Source organism: Carassius gibelio, chromosome B2, assembly GCF_023724105.1.
Source record: "Carassius gibelio isolate Cgi1373 ecotype wild population from Czech Republic chromosome B2, carGib1.2-hapl.c, whole genome shotgun sequence".
NCBI classification, from domain to species: domain Eukaryota; kingdom Metazoa; phylum Chordata; class Actinopteri; order Cypriniformes; family Cyprinidae; genus Carassius; species Carassius gibelio.
Genome location: NC_068397.1, coordinates 9,764,888 through 9,783,174, shown reverse-complemented (window position 1 = coordinate 9,783,174; position 18,287 = coordinate 9,764,888).

Here is an 18,287-nt window from a genome sequence, read left to right as displayed (position 1 = left end):
CAGTGCAAATCTTGCCAAACTGAAAGATGCTTATGCCTTATGAAATACAATGTTTTCTGCAATGCTGTAAGACAGTTTTTAATGTGTTAGAAGTTATATGCACAAAAACTTATGTTAGGACTTCAATGATCAAGATTGTCAGTTTACAGCTTTCTGAGTCCAGTAATGTTGAAATAGTGCCTCTGTTCAAATGAAGTGAAATCAAGCCCAAATCTGCTCAAAAGCTTTTCTCTCTATTAGAGAAAGCTGTTTCATTCAATATTCAGTGCAAATCTTGCCAAACTGAAAGATGCTTATGCCTTATGAAATACAATGTTTTCTGCAATGCTGTAAGACAGTTTTTAATGTGTTAGAAGTTATATGCACAAAAACTTATGTTAGGACTTCAATGATCAAGATTGTCAGTTTACAGCTTTCTGAGTCCAGTAATGTTGAAATAGTGCCTCTGTTCAAATGAAGTGAAATCAAGCCCAAATCTGCTCAAAAGCTTTTCTCTCTATTAGAGAAAGCTGTTTCATTCAATATTCAGTGCAAATCTTGCCAAACTGAAAGATGCTTATGCCTTATGAAATACAATGTTTTCTGCAATGCTGTAAGACAGTTTTTAATGTGTTAGAAGTTATATGCACAAAAACTTATGTTAGGACTTCAATGATCAAGATTGTCAGTTTACAGCTTTCTGTGTCCAGTAATGTTGAAATAGTGCCTCTGTTCAAATGAAGTGAAATCAAGCCCAAATCTGCTCAAAAGCTTGTCTCTCTAATAGAGAAAGCTGTTTCATTCAATATTCAGTGCAAATCATGCCAAACTGAAAGATGCTTGTGCCTTATGAAATACAATGTTTTCTGCAATGCTGTAAGACAGTTTTTAATGTGTTAGAAGTTATATGCACAAAAACTTATGTTAGGACTTCAATGATCAAGATTGTCAGTTTACAGCTTTCTGAGTCCAGTAATGTTGAAATAGTGCCTCTGTTCAAATGAAGTGAAATCAAGCCCAAATCTGCTCAAAAGCTTTTCTCTCTATTAGAGAAAGCTGTTTCATTCAATATTCAGTGCAAATCTTGCCAAACTGAAAGATGCTTGTGCCTTATGAACAACAATGTTTTCTGCAATGCTGTAAGACAGTTTTTAATGTGTTAGAAGTTATATGCACAAAAACTTATGTTAGGACTTCAATGATCAAGATTGTCAGTTTACAGCTTTCTGAGTCCAGTAATGTTGAAATAGTGCCTCTGTTCAAATGAAGTGAAATCAAGCCCAAATCTGCTCAAAAGCTTTTCTCTCTATTAGAGAAAGCTGCTTCATTCAATATTCAGTGCAAATCTTGCCAAACTGAAAGATGCTTGTGCCTTATGAACAACAATGTTTTCTGCAATGCTGTAAGACAGTTTTTAATGTGTTAGAAGTTATATGCACAAAAACTTATGTTAGGACTTCAATGATCAAGATTGTCAGTTTACAGCTTTCTGAGTCCAGTAATGTTGAAATAGTGCCTGTGTTCAAATGAAGTGAAATCTAGCCCAAATCTGCTCAAAAGCTTGTCTCTCTAATAGAGAAAGCTGTTTCATTCAATATTCAGTGCAAATCTTGCCAAACTGAAAGATGCTTGTGCCTTATGAAATACAATGTTTTCTACAATGCTGTAAGACAGTTTTTAATGTGTTAGAAGTTATATGCACAAAAACTTATGTTAGGACTTCAATGATCAAGATTGTCAGTTTACAGCTTTCTGAGTCCAGTAATGTTGAAATAGTGCCTCTGTTCAAATGAAGTGAAATCAAGCCCAAATCTGCTCAAAAGCTTTTCTCTCTATTAGAGAAAGCTGTTTCTTTCAATATTCAGTGCAAATCTTGCCAAACAGAAAGATGCTTATGCCTTATGAACAACAATGTTTTCTGCAATGCTGTAAGACAGTTTTTAATGTGTTAGAAGTTATATGCACAAAAACTTATGTTAGGACTTCAATGATCAAGATTGTCAGTTTACAGCTTTCTGTGTCCAGTAATGTTGAAATAGTGCCTCTGTTCAAATGAAGTGAAATCTAGCCCAAATCTGCTCAAAAGCTTGTCTCTCTAATAGAGAAAGCTGTTTCATTCAATATTCAGTGCAAACCTTGCCAAACTGAAAGATGCTTGTGCCTTATGAAATACAATGTTTTCTGCAATGCTGTAAGACAGTTTTTAATGTGTTAGAAGTTATATGCACAAAAACTTATGTTAGGACTTCAATGATCAAGATTGTCAGTTTACAGCTTTCTGAGTCCAGAAATGTTGAAATAGTGCCTCTGTTCAAATGAAGTGAAATCAAGCCCAAATCTGCTCAAAAGCTTTTCTCTCTATTAGAGAAAGCTGTTTCATTCAATATTCAGTGCAAATCTTGCCAAACTGAAAGATGCTTATGCCTTATGAAATACAATGTTTTCTGCAATGCTGTAAGAGAGTTTTTAATGTGTTAGAAGTTATATGCACAAAAACTTATGTTAGGACTTCAATGATCAAGATTGTCAGTTTACAGCTTTCTGAGTCCAGTAATGTTGAAATAGTGCCTCTGTTCAAATGAAGTGAAATCAAGCCCAAATCTGCTCAAAAGCTTTTCTCTCTATTAGAGAAAGCTGTTTCATTCAATATTCAGTGCAAATCTTGCCAAACTGAAAGATGCTTATGCCTTATGAAATACAATGTTTTCTGCAATATTGTAAGACAGTTTTTAATGTGTTAGAAGTTATATGCACAAAAACTTATGTTAGGACTTTAATGATCAAGATTGTCAGTTTACAGCTTTCTGAGTCCAGTAATGTTGAAATAGTGCCTCTGTTCAAATGAAGTGAAATCAAGCCCAAATCTGCTCAAAAGCTTTTCTCTCTATTAGAGAAAGCTGTTTCATTCAGTATTCAGTGCAAATCTTGCCAAACTGAAAGATGCTTATGCCTTATGAAATACAATGTTTTCTGCAATGCTGTAAGACAGTTTTTAATGTGTTAGAAGTTATATGCACAAAAACTTATGTTAGGACTTCAATGATCAAGATTGTCAGTTTACAGCTTTCTGAGTCCAGAAATGTTGAAATAGTGCCTCTGTTCAAATGAAGTGAAATCAAGCCCAAATCTGCTCAAAAGCTTTTCTCTCTATTAGAGAAAGCTGTTTCATTCAATATTCAGTGCAAATCTTGCCAAACTGAAAGATGCTTATGCCTTATGAAATACAATGTTTTCTGCAATGCTGTAAGAGAGTTTTTAATGTGTTAGAAGTTATATGCACAAAAACTTATGTTAGGACTTCAATGATCAAGATTGTCAGTTTACAGCTTTCTGAGTCCAGTAATGTTGAAATAGTGCCTCTGTTCAAATGAAGTGAAATCAAGCCCAAATCTGCTCAAAAGCTTTTCTCTCTATTAGAGAAAGCTGTTTCATTCAATATTCAGTGCAAATCTTGCCAAACTGAAAGATGCTTATGCCTTATGAAATACAATGTTTTCTGCAATATTGTAAGACAGTTTTTAATGTGTTAGAAGTTATATGCACAAAAACTTATGTTAGGACTTTAATGATCAAGATTGTCAGTTTACAGCTTTCTGAGTCCAGTAATGTTGAAATAGTGCCTCTGTTCAAATGAAGTGAAATCAAGCCCAAATCTGCTCAAAAGCTTTTCTCTCTATTAGAGAAAGCTGTTTCATTCAGTATTCAGTGCAAATCTTGCCAAACTGAAAGATGCTTATGCCTTATGAAATAAAATGTTTTCTGCAATGCTGTAAGACAGTTTTTAATGTGTTAGAAGTTATATGCACAAAAACTTATGTTAGGACTTCAATGATCAAGATTGTCAGTTTACAGCTTTCTGAGTCCAGTAATGTTGAAATAGTGCCTCTGTTCAAATGAAGTGAAATCAAGCCCATATCTGCTCAAAAGCTTTTCTCTCTAGTAGAGAAAGCTGTTTCTTTCAGTATTCAGTGCAAATCTTGCCAAACTGAAAGATGCTTATGCCTTATGAAATACAATGTTTTCTGCAATGCTGTAAGACAGTTTTTAATGTGTTAGAAGTTATATGCACAAAAACTTATGTTAGGACTTCAATGATCAAGATTGTCAGTTTACAGCTTTCTGAGTCCAGTAATGTTGAAATAGTGCATCTGTTCAAATGAAGTGAAATCAAGCCCAAATCTGCTCAAAAGCTTTTCTCTCTATTAGAGAAAGCTGTTTCATTCAATATTCAGTGCAAATCTTGCCAAACAGAAATATGCTTATGCCTTATGAACAACAATGTTTTCTGCAATGCTGTAAGACAGTTTTTAATGTGTTAGAAGTTATATGCACAAAAACTTATGTTAGGACTTCAATGATCAAGATTGTCAGTTTACAGCTTTCTGTGTCCAGTAATGTTGAAATAGTGCCTCTGTTCAAATGAAGTGAAATCTAGCCCAAATCTGCTCAAAAGCTTGTCTCTCTAATAGAGAAAGCTGTTTCATTCAATATTCAGTGCAAATCTTGCCAAACTGAAAGATGCTTGTGCCTTATGAAATACAATGTTTTCTGCAATGCTGTAAGACAGTTTTTAATGTGTTAGAAGTTATATGCACAAAAACTTATGTTAGGACTTCAATGATCAAGATTGTCAGTTTACAGCTTTCTGTGTCCAGTAATGTTGAAATAGTGCCTCTGTTCAAATGAAGTGAAATCTAGCCCAAATCTGCTCAAAAGCTTGTCTCTCTAATAGAGAAAGCTGTTTCATTCAATATTCAGTGCAAATCTTGCCAAACTGAAAGATGCTTGTGCCTTATGAAATACAATGTTTTCTGCAATGCTGTAAGACAGTTTTTAATGTGTTAGAAGTTATATGCACAAAAACTTATGTTAGGACTTCAATGATCAAGATTGTTAGTTTACAGCTTTCTGAGTCCAGTAATGTTGAAGTAGTGCCTCTATTCAAATGAAGTGAAATCAAGCCCAAATCTGCTCAAAAGCTTGTCTCTCTAATAGAGAAAGCTGTTTCATTCAATATTCAGTGCAAATCTTGCCAAACTGAAAGATGCTTGTGCCTTATGAAATACAATGTTTTCTGCAATGCTGTAAGACAGTTTTTAATGTGTTAGAAGTTATATGCACAAAAACTTATGTTAGGACTTCAATGATCAAGATTGTCAGTTTACAGCTTTCTGAGTCCAGTAATGTTGAAATAGTGCCTCTGTTCAAATGAAGTGAAATCAAGCCCAAATCTGCTCAAAAGCTTTTCTCTCTATTAGAGAAAGCTGTTTCATTCAATATTCAGTGCAAATCTTGCCAAACTGAAAGCTGCTTATGCCTTATGAACAACAATGTTTTCTGCAATGCTGTAAGACAGTTTTTAATGTGTTAGAAGTTATATGCACAAAAACTTATGTTAGGACTTCAATGATCAAGATTGTCAGTTTACAGCTTTCTGAGTCCAGTAATGTTGAAATAGTGCCTCTGTTCAAATGAAGTTAAATCAAGCCCAAATCTGCTCAAAAGCTTTTCTCTCTATTAGAGAAAGCTGTTTCATTCAGTATTCAGTGCAAATCTTGCCAAACTGAAAGATGCTTATGCCTTATGAAATACAATGTTTTCTGCAATGCTGTAAGACAGTTTTTAATGTGTTAGAAGTTATATGCACAAAAACTTATGTTAGGACTTCAATGATCAAGATTGTCAGTTTACAGCTTTCTGAGTCCAGTAATGTTGAAATAGTGCCTCTGTTCAAATGAAGTGAAATCAAGCCCAAATCTGCTCAAAAGCTTTTCTCTCTATTAGAGAAAGCTGTTTCATTCAATATTCAGTGCAAATCTTGCCAAACTGAAAGATGCTTATGCCTTATGAAATACAATGTTTTCTGCAATGCTGTAAGACAGTTTTTAATGTGTTAGAAGTTATATGCACAAAAACTTATGTTAGGACTTCAATGATCAAGATTGTCAGTTTACAGCTTTCTGAGTCCAGTAATGTTGAAATAGTGCCTCTGTTCAAATGAAGTGAAATCAAGCCCAAATCTGCTCAAAAGCTTTTCTCTCTATTAGAGAAAGCTGTTTCATTCAATATTCAGTGCAAATCTTGCCAAACTGAAAGATGCTTATGCCTTATGAAATACAATGTTTTCTGCAATGCTGTAAGACAGTTTTTAATGTGTTAGAAGTTATATGCACAAAAACTTATGTTAGGACTTCAATGATCAAGATTGTCAGTTTACAGCTTTCTGTGTCCAGTAATGTTGAAATAGTGCCTCTGTTCAAATGAAGTGAAATCAAGCCCAAATCTGCTCAAAAGCTTGTCTCTCTAATAGAGAAAGCTGTTTCATTCAATATTCAGTGCAAATCATGCCAAACTGAAAGATGCTTGTGCCTTATGAAATACAATGTTTTCTGCAATGCTGTAAGACAGTTTTTAATGTGTTAGAAGTTATATGCACAAAAACTTATGTTAGGACTTCAATGATCAAGATTGTCAGTTTACAGCTTTCTGAGTCCAGTAATGTTGAAATAGTGCCTCTGTTCAAATGAAGTGAAATCAAGCCCAAATCTGCTCAAAAGCTTGTCTCTCTAATAGAGAAAGCTGTTTCATTCAGTATTCAGTGCAAATCTTGCCAAACTGATAGATGCTTATGCCATATGAAATACAATGTTTTCTGCAATGCTGTAAGACAGTTTTTAATGTGTTAGAAGTTATATGCACAAAAACTTATGTTAGGACTTCAATGATCAAGATTGTCAGTTTACAGCTTTCTGAGTCCAGTAATGTTGAAATAGTGCTTTTGTTCAAATGAAGTGAAATCAAGCCCAAATCTGCTCAAAAGCTTGTCTCTCTATTAGAGAAAGCTGTTTCATTCAATATTCAGTGCAAATCTTGCCAAACTGAAACATGCTTATGTCTTATGAAATAAAATGTTTTCTGCAATGCTGTAAGACAGTTTTTAATGTGTTAGAAGTTATATGCACAAAAACTTATGTTAGGACTTCAATGATCAAGATTGTCAGTTTACAGCTTTCTGAGTCCAGTAATGTTGAAATAGTGCCTCTGTTCAAATGAAGTGAAATCAAGCCCAAATCTGCTCAAAAGCTTTTCTCTCTATTAGAGAAAGCTGTTTCATTCAATATTCAGTGCAAATCTTGCCAAACTGAAAGCTGCTTATGCCTTATGAACAACAATGTTTTCTGCAATGCTGTAAGACAGTTTTTAATGTGTTAGAAGTTATATGCACAAAAACTTATGTTAGGACTTCAATGATCAAGATTGTCAGTTTACAGCTTTCTGAGTCCAGTAATGTTGAAATAGTGCCTCTGTTCAAATGAAGTTAAATCAAGCCCAAATCTGCTCAAAAGCTTTTCTCTCTATTAGAGAAAGCTGTTTCATTCAATATTCAGTGCAAATCTTGCCAAACTGAAAGATGCTTATGCCTTATGAAATACAATGTTTTCTGCAATGCTGTAAGACAGTTTTTAATGTGTTAGAAGTTATATGCACAAAAACTTATGTTAGGACTTCAATGATCAAGATTGTCAGTTTACAGCTTTCTGTGTCCAGTAATGTTGAAATAGTGCCTCTGTTCAAATGAAGTGAAATCAAGCCCAAATCTGCTCAAAAGCTTGTCTCTCTAATAGAGAAAGCTGTTTCATTCAATATTCAGTGCAAATCATGCCAAACTGAAAGATGCTTGTGCCTTATGAAATACAATGTTTTCTGCAATGCTGTAAGACAGTTTTTAATGTGTTAGAAGTTATATGCACAAAAACTTATGTTAGGACTTCAATGATCAAGATTGTCAGTTTACAGCTTTCTGAGTCCAGTAATGTTGAAATAGTGCCTCTGTTCAAATGAAGTGAAATCAAGCCCAAATCTGCTCAAAAGCTTGTCTCTCTAATAGAGAAAGCTGTTTCATTCAGTATTCAGTGCAAATCTTGCCAAACTGATAGATGCTTATGCCATATGAAATACAATGTTTTCTGCAATGCTGTAAGACAGTTTTTAATGTGTTAGAAGTTATATGCACAAAAACTTATGTTAGGACTTCAATGATCAAGATTGTCAGTTTACAGCTTTCTGAGTCCAGTAATGTTGAAATAGTGCTTTTGTTCAAATGAAGTGAAATCAAGCCCAAATCTGCTCAAAAGCTTGTCTCTCTATTAGAGAAAGCTGTTTCATTCAATATTCAGTGCAAATCTTGCCAAACTGAAACATGCTTATGTCTTATGAAATAAAATGTTTTCTGCAATGCTGTAAGACAGTTTTTAATGTGTTAGAAAGTTATATGCACAAAAACTTATGTTAGGACTTCAATGATCAAGATTGTCAGTTTACAGCTTTCTGAGTCCAGTAATGTTGAAATAGTGCCTCTGTTCAAATGAAGTGAAATCAAGCCCAAATCTGCTCAAAAGCTTTTCTCTCTATTAGAGAAAGCTGTTTCATTCAATATTCAGTGCAAATCTTGCCAAACTGAAAGCTGCTTATGCCTTATGAACAACAATGTTTTCTGCAATGCTGTAAGACAGTTTTTAATGTGTTAGAAGTTATATGCACAAAAACTTATGTTAGGACTTCAATGATCAAGATTGTCAGTTTACAGCTTTCTGAGTCCAGTAATGTTGAAATAGTGCCTCTGTTCAAATGAAGTTAAATCAAGCCCAAATCTGCTCAAAAGCTTTTCTCTCTATTAGAGAAAGCTGTTTCATTCAGTATTCAGTGCAAATCTTGCCAAACTGAAAGATGCTTATGCCTTATGAAATACAATGTTTTCTGCAATGCTGTAAGACAGTTTTTAATGTGTTAGAAGTTATATGCACAAAAACTTATGTTAGGACTTCAATGATCAAGATTGTCAGTTTACAGCTTTCTGAGTCCAGTAATGTTGAAATAGTGCCTCTGTTCAAATGAAGTGAAATCAAGCCCAAATCTGCTCAAAAGCTTTTCTCTCTATTAGAGAAAGCTGTTTCATTCAATATTCAGTGCAAATCTTGCCAAACTGAAAGATGCTTATGCCTTATGAAATACAATGTTTTCTGCAATGCTGTAAGACAGTTTTTAATGTGTTAGAAGTTATATGCACAAAAACTTATGTTAGGACTTCAATGATCAAGATTGTCAGTTTACAGCTTTCTGAGTCCAGTAATGTTGAAATAGTGCCTCTGTTCAAATGAAGTGAAATCAAGCCCAAATCTGCTCAAAAGCTTTTCTCTCTATTAGAGAAAGCTGTTTCATTCAATATTCAGTGCAAATCTTGCCAAACTGAAAGATGCTTATGCCTTATGAAATACAATGTTTTCTGCAATGCTGTAAGACAGTTTTTAATGTGTTAGAAGTTATATGCACAAAAACTTATGTTAGGACTTCAATGATCAAGATTGTCAGTTTACAGCTTTCTGAGTCCAGTAATTTTGAAATAGTGCCTCTGTTCAAATGAAGTGAAATCAAGCCCAAATCTGCTCAAAAGCTCTCTATTAGAGAAAGCTGTTTCATTCAATATTCAGTGCAAATCTTGCCAAACTGAAACATGCTTATGTCTTATGAAATAAAATGTTTTCTGCAATGCTGTAAGACAGTTTTTAATGTGTTAGAAGTTATATGCACAAAAACTAATGTTAGGACTTCAATGATCAAGATTGTCAGTTTACAGCTTTCTGAGTCCAGTAATGTTGAAATAGTGGTTCTGTTCAAATGAAGTGAAATCTAGCCCAAATCTGCTCAAAAGCTTTTCTCTCTATTAGAGAAAGCTGTTTCATTCAATATTCAGTGCAAATCTTGCCAAACTGAAAGATGCTTATGCCTTATGAAATTCAATGTTTTCTGCAATGCTGTAAGACAGTTTTTAATGTGTTAGAAGTTATATGCACAAAAACTTATGTTAGGACTTCAATGATCAAGATTGTCAGTTTACAGCTTTCTGTGTCCAGTAATGTTGAAATAGTGCCTCTGTTCAAATGAAGTGAAATCAAGCCCAAATCTGCTCAAAAGCTTGTCTCTCTAATAGAGAAAGCTGTTTCATTCAATATTCAGTGCAAATCATGCCAAACTGAAAGATGCTTGTGCCTTATGAAATACAATGTTTTCTGCAATGCTGTAAGACAGTTTTTAATGTGTTAGAAGTTATATGCACAAAAACTTATGTTAGGACTTCAATGATCAAGATTGTCAGTTTACAGCTTTCTGAGTCCAGTAATGTTGAAATAGTGCCTCTGTTCAAATGAAGTGAAATCAAGCCCAAATCTGCTCAAAAGCTTGTCTCTCTAATAGAGAAAGCTGTTTCATTCAGTATTCAGTGCAAATCTTGCCAAACTGATAGATGCTTATGCCATATGAAATACAATGTTTTCTGCAATGCTGTAAGACAGTTTTTAATGTGTTAGAAGTTATATGCACAAAAACTTATGTTAGGACTTCAATGATCAAGATTGTCAGTTTACAGCTTTCTGAGTCCAGTAATGTTGAAATAGTGCTTTTGTTCAAATGAAGTGAAATCAAGCCCAAATCTGCTCAAAAGCTTGTCTCTCTATTAGAGAAAGCTGTTTCATTCAATATTCAGTGCAAATCTTGCCAAACTGAAACATGCTTATGTCTTATGAAATAAAATTTTTCTGCAATGCTGTAAGACAGTTTTTAATGTGTTAGAAGTTATATGCACAAAAACTAATGTTAGGACTTCAATGATCAAGATTGTCAGTTTACAGCTTTCTGAGTCCAGTAATGTTGAAATAGTGCTTTTGTTCAAATGAAGTGAAATCAAGCCCAAATCTGCTCAAAAGCTTGTCTCTCTATTAGAGAAAGCTGTTTCATTCAATATTCAGTGCAAATCTTGCCAAACTGAAACATGCTTATGTCTTATGAAATAAAATGTTTTCTGCAATGCTGTAAAGACAGTTTTTAATGTGTTAGAAGTTATATGCACAAAAACTAATGTTAGGACTTCAATGATCAAGATTGTCAGTTTACAGCTTTCTGAGTCCAGTAATGTTGAAATAGTGCTTTTGTTCAAATGAAGTGAAATCAAGCCCAAATCTGCTCAAAAGCTCTCTATTAGAGAAAGCTGTTTCATTCAATATTCAGTGCAAATCTTGCCAAACTGAAACATGCTTATGTCTTATGAAATAAAATGTTTTCTGCAATGCTGTAAGACAGTTTTTAATGTGTTAGAAGTTATATGCACAAAAACTAATGTTAGGACTTCAATGATCAAGATTGTCAGTTTACAGCTTTCTGAGTCCAGTAATGTTGAAATAGTGGTTCTGTTCAAATGAAGTGAAATCTAGCCCAAATTTGCTCAAAAGCTTGTCTCTTTATTAGAGAAAGCTGTTTCATTCAATATTCAGTGCAAATCTTGCCAAACTGAAACATGCTTATGTCTTATGAAATAAAATGTTTTCTGCAATGCTGTAAGACAGTTTTTAATGTGTTAGAAGTTATATACACAAAAACTAATGTTAGGACTTCAATTATCAAGATTGTCAGTTTACAGCTTTCTGAGTCCAGTAATGTTGAAATAGTGCTTTTGTTCAAATTAAGTGAAATCAAGCCCAAATCTGCTCAAAAGCTTGTCTCTCTAATAGAGAAAGCTGTTTCATTCAGTATTCAGTGCAAATCTTACCAAACTGATAGATGCTTATGCCACATGAAATACAATGTTTTCTGCAATGCTGTAAGACAGTTTTTAATGTGTTAGAAGTTATATGCACAAAAACTTATGTTAGGACTTCAATGATCAAGATTGTCAGTTTACAGCTTTCTGAGTCCAGTAATGTTGAAATAGTGCTTTTGTTCAAATGAAGTGAAATCAAGCCCAAATCTGCTCAAAAGCTTGTCTCTCTATTAGAGAAAGCTGTTTCATTCAATATTCAGTGCAAATCTTGCCAAACTGAAACATGCTTATGTCTTATGAAATAAAATGTTTTCTGCAATGCTGTAAGACAGTTTTTAATGTGTTAGAAGTTATATGCACAAAAACTTATGTTAGGACTTCAATGATCAAGATTGTCAGTTTACAGCTTTCTGAGTCCAGTAATGTTGAAATAGTGCTTTTGTTCAAATGAAGTGAAATCAAGCCCAAATCTGCTCAAAAGCTTGTCTCTCTATTAGAGAAAGCTGTTTCATTCAATATTCAGTGCAAATCTTGCCAAACTGAAACATGCTTATGTCTTATGAAATAAAATGTTTTCTGCAATGCTGTAAAGACAGTTTTTAATGTGTTAGAAGTTATATGCACAAAAACTAATGTTAGGACTTCAATTATCAAGATTGTCAGTTTACAGCTTTCTGAGTCCAGTAATGTTGAAATAGTGCTTCTGTTCAAATGAAGTGAAATCAAGCCCAAATCTGCTCAAAAGCTTGTCTCTCTAATAGAGAAAGCTGTTTCATTCAGTATTCAGTGCAAATCTTGCCAAACTGATAGATGCTTATGCCATATGAAATACAATGTTTTCTGCAATGCTGTAAGACAGTTTTTAATGTGTTAGAAGTTATATGCACAAAAACTTATGTTAGGACTTCAATGATCAAGATTGTCAGTTTACAGCTTTCTGAGTCCAGTAATGTTGAAATAGTGCTTTTGTTCAAATGAAGTGAAATCAAGCCCAAATCTGCTCAAAAGCTTGTCTCTCTATTAGAGAAAGCGGTTTCATTCAATATTCAGTGCAAATCTTGCCAAACTGAAACATGATTATGTCTTATGAAATAAAATGTTTTCTGCAATGCTGTAAGACAGTTTTTAATGTGTTAGAAGTTATATACACAAAAACTAATGTTAGGACTTCAATTATCAAGATTGTCAGTTTACAGCTTTCTGAGTCCAGTAATGTTGAAATAGTGCTTTTGTTCAAATTAAGTGAAATCAAGCCCAAATCTGCTCAAAAGCTTGTCTCTCTAATAGAGAAAGCTGTTTCATTCAGTATTCAGTGCAAATCTTACCAAACTGATAGATGCTTATGCCACATGAAATACAATGTTTTCTGCAATGCTGTAAGACAGTTTTTAATGTGTTAGAAGTTATATGCACAAAAACTTATGTTAGGACTTCAATGATCAAGATTGTCAGTTTACAGCTTTCTGAGTCCAGTAATGTTGAAATAGTGCTTTTGTTCAAATGAAGTGAAATCAAGCCCAAATCTGCTCAAAAGCTTGTCTCTCTATTAGAGAAAGCTGTTTCATTCAATATTCAGTGCAAATCTTGCCAAACTGAAACATGCTTATGTCTTATGAAATAAAATGTTTTCTGCAATGCTGTAAGACAGTTTTTAATGTGTTAGAAGTTATATGCACAAAAACTTATGTTAGGACTTCAATGATCAAGATTGTCAGTTTACAGCTTTCTGAGTCCAGTAATGTTGAAATAGTGCTTTTGTTCAAATGAAGTGAAATCAAGCCCAAATCTGCTCAAAAGCTTGTCTCTCTATTAGAGAAAGCTGTTTCATTCAATATTCAGTGCAAATCTTGCCAAACTGAAACATGCTTATGTCTTATGAAATAAAATGTTTTCTGCAATGCTGTAAAGACAGTTTTTAATGTGTTAGAAGTTATATGCACAAAAACTAATGTTAGGACTTCAATTATCAAGATTGTCAGTTTACAGCTTTCTGAGTCCAGTAATGTTGAAATAGTGCTTCTGTTCAAATGAAGTGAAATCAAGCCCAAATCTGCTCAAAAGCTTGTCTCTCTAATAGAGAAAGCTGTTTCATTCAGTATTCAGTGCAAATCTTGCCAAACTGATAGATGCTTATGCCATATGAAATACAATGTTTTCTGCAATGCTGTAAGACAGTTTTTAATGTGTTAGAAGTTATATGCACAAAAACTTATGTTAGGACTTCAATGATCAAGATTGTCAGTTTACAGCTTTCTGAGTCCAGTAATGTTGAAATAGTGCTTTTGTTCAAATGAAGTGAAATCAAGCCCAAATCTGCTCAAAAGCTTGTCTCTCTATTAGAGAAAGCGGTTTCATTCAATATTCAGTGCAAATCTTGCCAAACTGAAACATGATTATGTCTTATGAAATAAAATGTTTTCTGCAATGCTGTAAGACAGTTTTTAATGTGTTAGAAGTTATATACAAAAAAACTAATGTTAGGACTTCAATTATCAAGATTGTCAGTTTACAGCTTTCTGAGTCCAGTAATGTTGAAATAGTGCTTTTGTTCAAATGAAGTGAAATCAAGCCCAAATCTGCTCAAAAGCTTGTCTCTCTAATAGAGAAATCTGTTTCATTCAGTATTCAGTGCAAATCTTGCCAAACTGATAGATGCCTATGCCATATTAAATACAATGTTTTCTGCAATGCTGTAAGACAGTTTTTAATGTGTTAGAAGTTATATACACAAAAACTAATGTTAGGACTTCAATGATCAAGATTGTCAGTTTACAGCTTTCTAAGTCCAGTAATGTTGAAATAGTGCCTCTGTTCAAATGAAGTTAAATCAAGCCCAAATCTGCTCAAAAGCTTTTCTCTCTATTAGAGAAAGCTGTTTCATTCAGTATTCAGTGCAAATCTTGCCAAACTGAAAGATGCTTATGCCTTATGAAATACAATGTTTTCTGCAATGCTGTAAGACAGTTTTTAATGTGTTAGAAGTTATATGCACAAAAACTTATGTTAGGACTTCAATGATCAAGATTGTCAGTTTACAGCTTTCTGAGTCCAGTAATGTTGAAATAGTGCCTCTGTTCAAATGAAGTGAAATCAAGCCCAAATCTGCTCAAAAGCTTTTCTCTCTATTAGAGAAAGCTGTTTCATTCAATATTCAGTGCAAATCTTGCCAAACTGAAACATGCTTATGTCTTATGAAATAAAATGTTTTCTGCAATGCTGTAAAGACAGTTTTTAATGTGTTAGAAGTTATATGCACAAAAACTAATGTTAGGACTTCAATTATCAAGATTGTCAGTTTACAGCTTTCTGAGTCCAGTAATGTTGAAATAGTGCTTCTGTTCAAATGAAGTGAAATCAAGCCCAAATCTGCTCAAAAGCTTGTCTCTCTAATAGAGAAAGCTGTTTCATTCAGTATTCAGTGCAAATCTTGCCAAACTGATAGATGCTTATGCCATATGAAATACAATGTTTTCTGCAATGCTGTAAGACAGTTTTTAATGTGTTAGAAGTTATATGCACAAAAACTTATGTTAGGACTTCAATGATCAAGATTGTCAGTTTACAGCTTTCTGAGTCCAGTAATGTTGAAATAGTGCTTTTGTTCAAATGAAGTGAAATCAAGCCCAAATCTGCTCAAAAGCTTGTCTCTCTATTAGAGAAAGCGGTTTCATTCAATATTCAGTGCAAATCTTGCCAAACTGAAACATGATTATGTCTTATGAAATAAAATGTTTTCTGCAATGCTGTAAGACAGTTTTTAATGTGTTAGAAGTTATATACAAAAAAACTAATGTTAGGACTTCAATTATCAAGATTGTCAGTTTACAGCTTTCTGAGTCCAGTAATGTTGAAATAGTGCTTTTGTTCAAATGAAGTGAAATCAAGCCCAAATCTGCTCAAAAGCTTGTCTCTCTAATAGAGAAATCTGTTTCATTCAGTATTCAGTGCAAATCTTGCCAAACTGATAGATGCCTATGCCATATTAAATACAATGTTTTCTGCAATGCTGTAAGACAGTTTTTAATGTGTTAGAAGTTATATACACAAAAACTAATGTTAGGACTTCAATGATCAAGATTGTCAGTTTACAGCTTTCTAAGTCCAGTAATGTTGAAATAGTGCCTCTGTTCAAATGAAGTTAAATCAAGCCCAAATCTGCTCAAAAGCTTTTCTCTCTATTAGAGAAAGCTGTTTCATTCAGTATTCAGTGCAAATCTTGCCAAACTGAAAGATGCTTATGCCTTATGAAATACAATGTTTTCTGCAATGCTGTAAGACAGTTTTTAATGTGTTAGAAGTTATATGCACAAAAACTTATGTTAGGACTTCAATGATCAAGATTGTCAGTTTACAGCTTTCTGAGTCCAGTAATGTTGAAATAGTGCCTCTGTTCAAATGAAGTGAAATCAAGCCCAAATCTGCTCAAAAGCTTTTCTCTCTATTAGAGAAAGCTGTTTCATTCAATATTCAGTGCAAATCTTGCCAAACTGAAAGATGCTTATGCCTTATGAAATACAATGTTTTCTGCAATGCTGTAAGACAGTTTTTAATGTGTTAGAAGTTATATGCACAAAAACTTATGTTAGGACTTCAATGATCAAGATTGTCAGTTTACAGCTTTCTGAGTCCAGTAATGTTGAAATAGTGCCTCTGTTCAAATGAAGTGAAATCAAGCCCAAATCTGCTCAAAAGCTTTTCTCTCTATTAGAGAAAGCTGTTTCATTCAATATTCAGTGCAAATCTTGCCAAACTGAAAGATGCTTATGCCTTATGAAATACAATGTTTTCTGCAATGCTGTAAGACAGTTTTTAATGTGTTAGAAGTTATATGCACTAAAACTTATGTTAGGACTTCAATGATCAAGATTGTCAGTTTACAGCTTTCTGAGTCCAGTAATGTTGAAATAGTGCCTCTGTTCAAATGAAGTGAAATCAAGCCCAAATCTGCTCAAAAGCTTTTCTCTCTATTAGAGAAAGCTGTTTCATTCAATATTCAGTGCAAATCTTGCCAAACTGAAAGATGCTTGTGCCTTATGAACAACAATGTTTTCTGCAATGCTGTAAGACAGTTTTTAATGTGTTAGAAGTTATATGCACAAAAACTTATGTTAGGACTTCAATGATCAAGATTGTCAGTTTACAGCTTTCTGAGTCCAGTAATGTTGAAATAGTGCCTCTGTTCAAATGAAGTGAAATCAAGCCCAAATCTGCTCAAAAGCTTTTCTCTCTATTAGAGAAAGCTGTTTCATTCAATATTCAGTGCAAATCTTGCCAAACTGAAAGATGCTTATGCCACATGAAATACAATGTTTTCTGCAATGCTGTAAGACAGTTTTTAATGTGTTAGAAGTTATATGCACAAAAACTTATGTTAGGACTTCAATGATCAAGATTGTCAGTTTACAGCTTTCTGAGTCCAGTAATGTTGAAATAGTGCTTTTGTTCAAATGAAGTGAAATCAAGCCCAAATCTGCTCAAAAGCTTGTCTCTCTATTAGAGAAAGCTGTTTCATTCAATATTCAGTGCAAATCTTGCCAAACTGAAACATGCTTATGTCTTATGAAATAAAATGTTTTCTGCAATGCTGTAAAGACAGTTTTTAATGTGTTAGAAGTTATATGCACAAAAACTAATGATAGGACTTCAATGATCAAGATTGTCAGTTTACAGCTTTCTGAGTCCAGTAATGTTGAAATAGTGCTTTTGTTCAAATGAAGTGAAATCAAGCCCAAATCTGCTCAAAAGCTTGTCTCTCTATTAGAGAAAGCTGTTTCATTCAGTATTCAGTGCAAATCTTGCCAAACTGAAAGATGCTTATGCCTTATGAAATACAATGTTTTCTGCAATGCTGTAAGACAGTTTTTAATGTGTTAGAAGTTATATGCACAAAAACTTATGTTAGGACTTCAATGATCAAGATTGTCAGTTTGCAGCTTTCTGAGTCCAGTAATGTTGAAATAGTGCCTCTGTTCAAATGAAGTGAAATCAAGCCCAAATCTGCTCAAAAGCTTTTCTCTCTATTAGAGAAAGCTGTTTCATTCAATATTCAGTGCAAATCTTGCCAAACTGAAAGATGCTTATGCCTTATGAAATACAATGTTTTCTGCAATGCTGTAAGACAGTTTTTAATGTGTTAGAAGTTATATGCACAAAAACTTATGTTAGGACTTCAATGATCAAGATTGTCAGTTTACAGCTTTCTGAGTCCAGTAATGTTGAAATAGTGCCTCTGTTCAAATGAAGTGAAATCAAGCCCAAATCTGCTCAAAAGCTTTTCTCTCTATTAGAGAAAGCTGTTTCATTCAATATTCAGTGCAAATCTTGCCAAACTGAAAGATGCTTATGCCTTATGAAATACAATGTTTTCTGCAATGCTGTAAGACAGTTTTTAATGTGTTAGAAGTTATATGCACAAAAACTTATGTTAGGACTTCAATGATCAAGATTGTCAGTTTACAGCTTTCTGTGTCCAGTAATGTTGAAATAGTGCCTCTGTTCAAATGAAGTGAAATCAAGCCCAAATCTGCTCAAAAGCTTGTCTCTCTAATAGAGAAAGCTGTTTCATTCAATATTCAGTGCAAATCATGCCAAACTGAAAGATGCTTGTGCCTTATGAAATACAATGTTTTCTGCAATGCTGTAAGACAGTTTTTAATGTGTTAGAAGTTATATGCACAAAAACTTATGTTAGGACTTCAATGATCAAGATTGTCAGTTT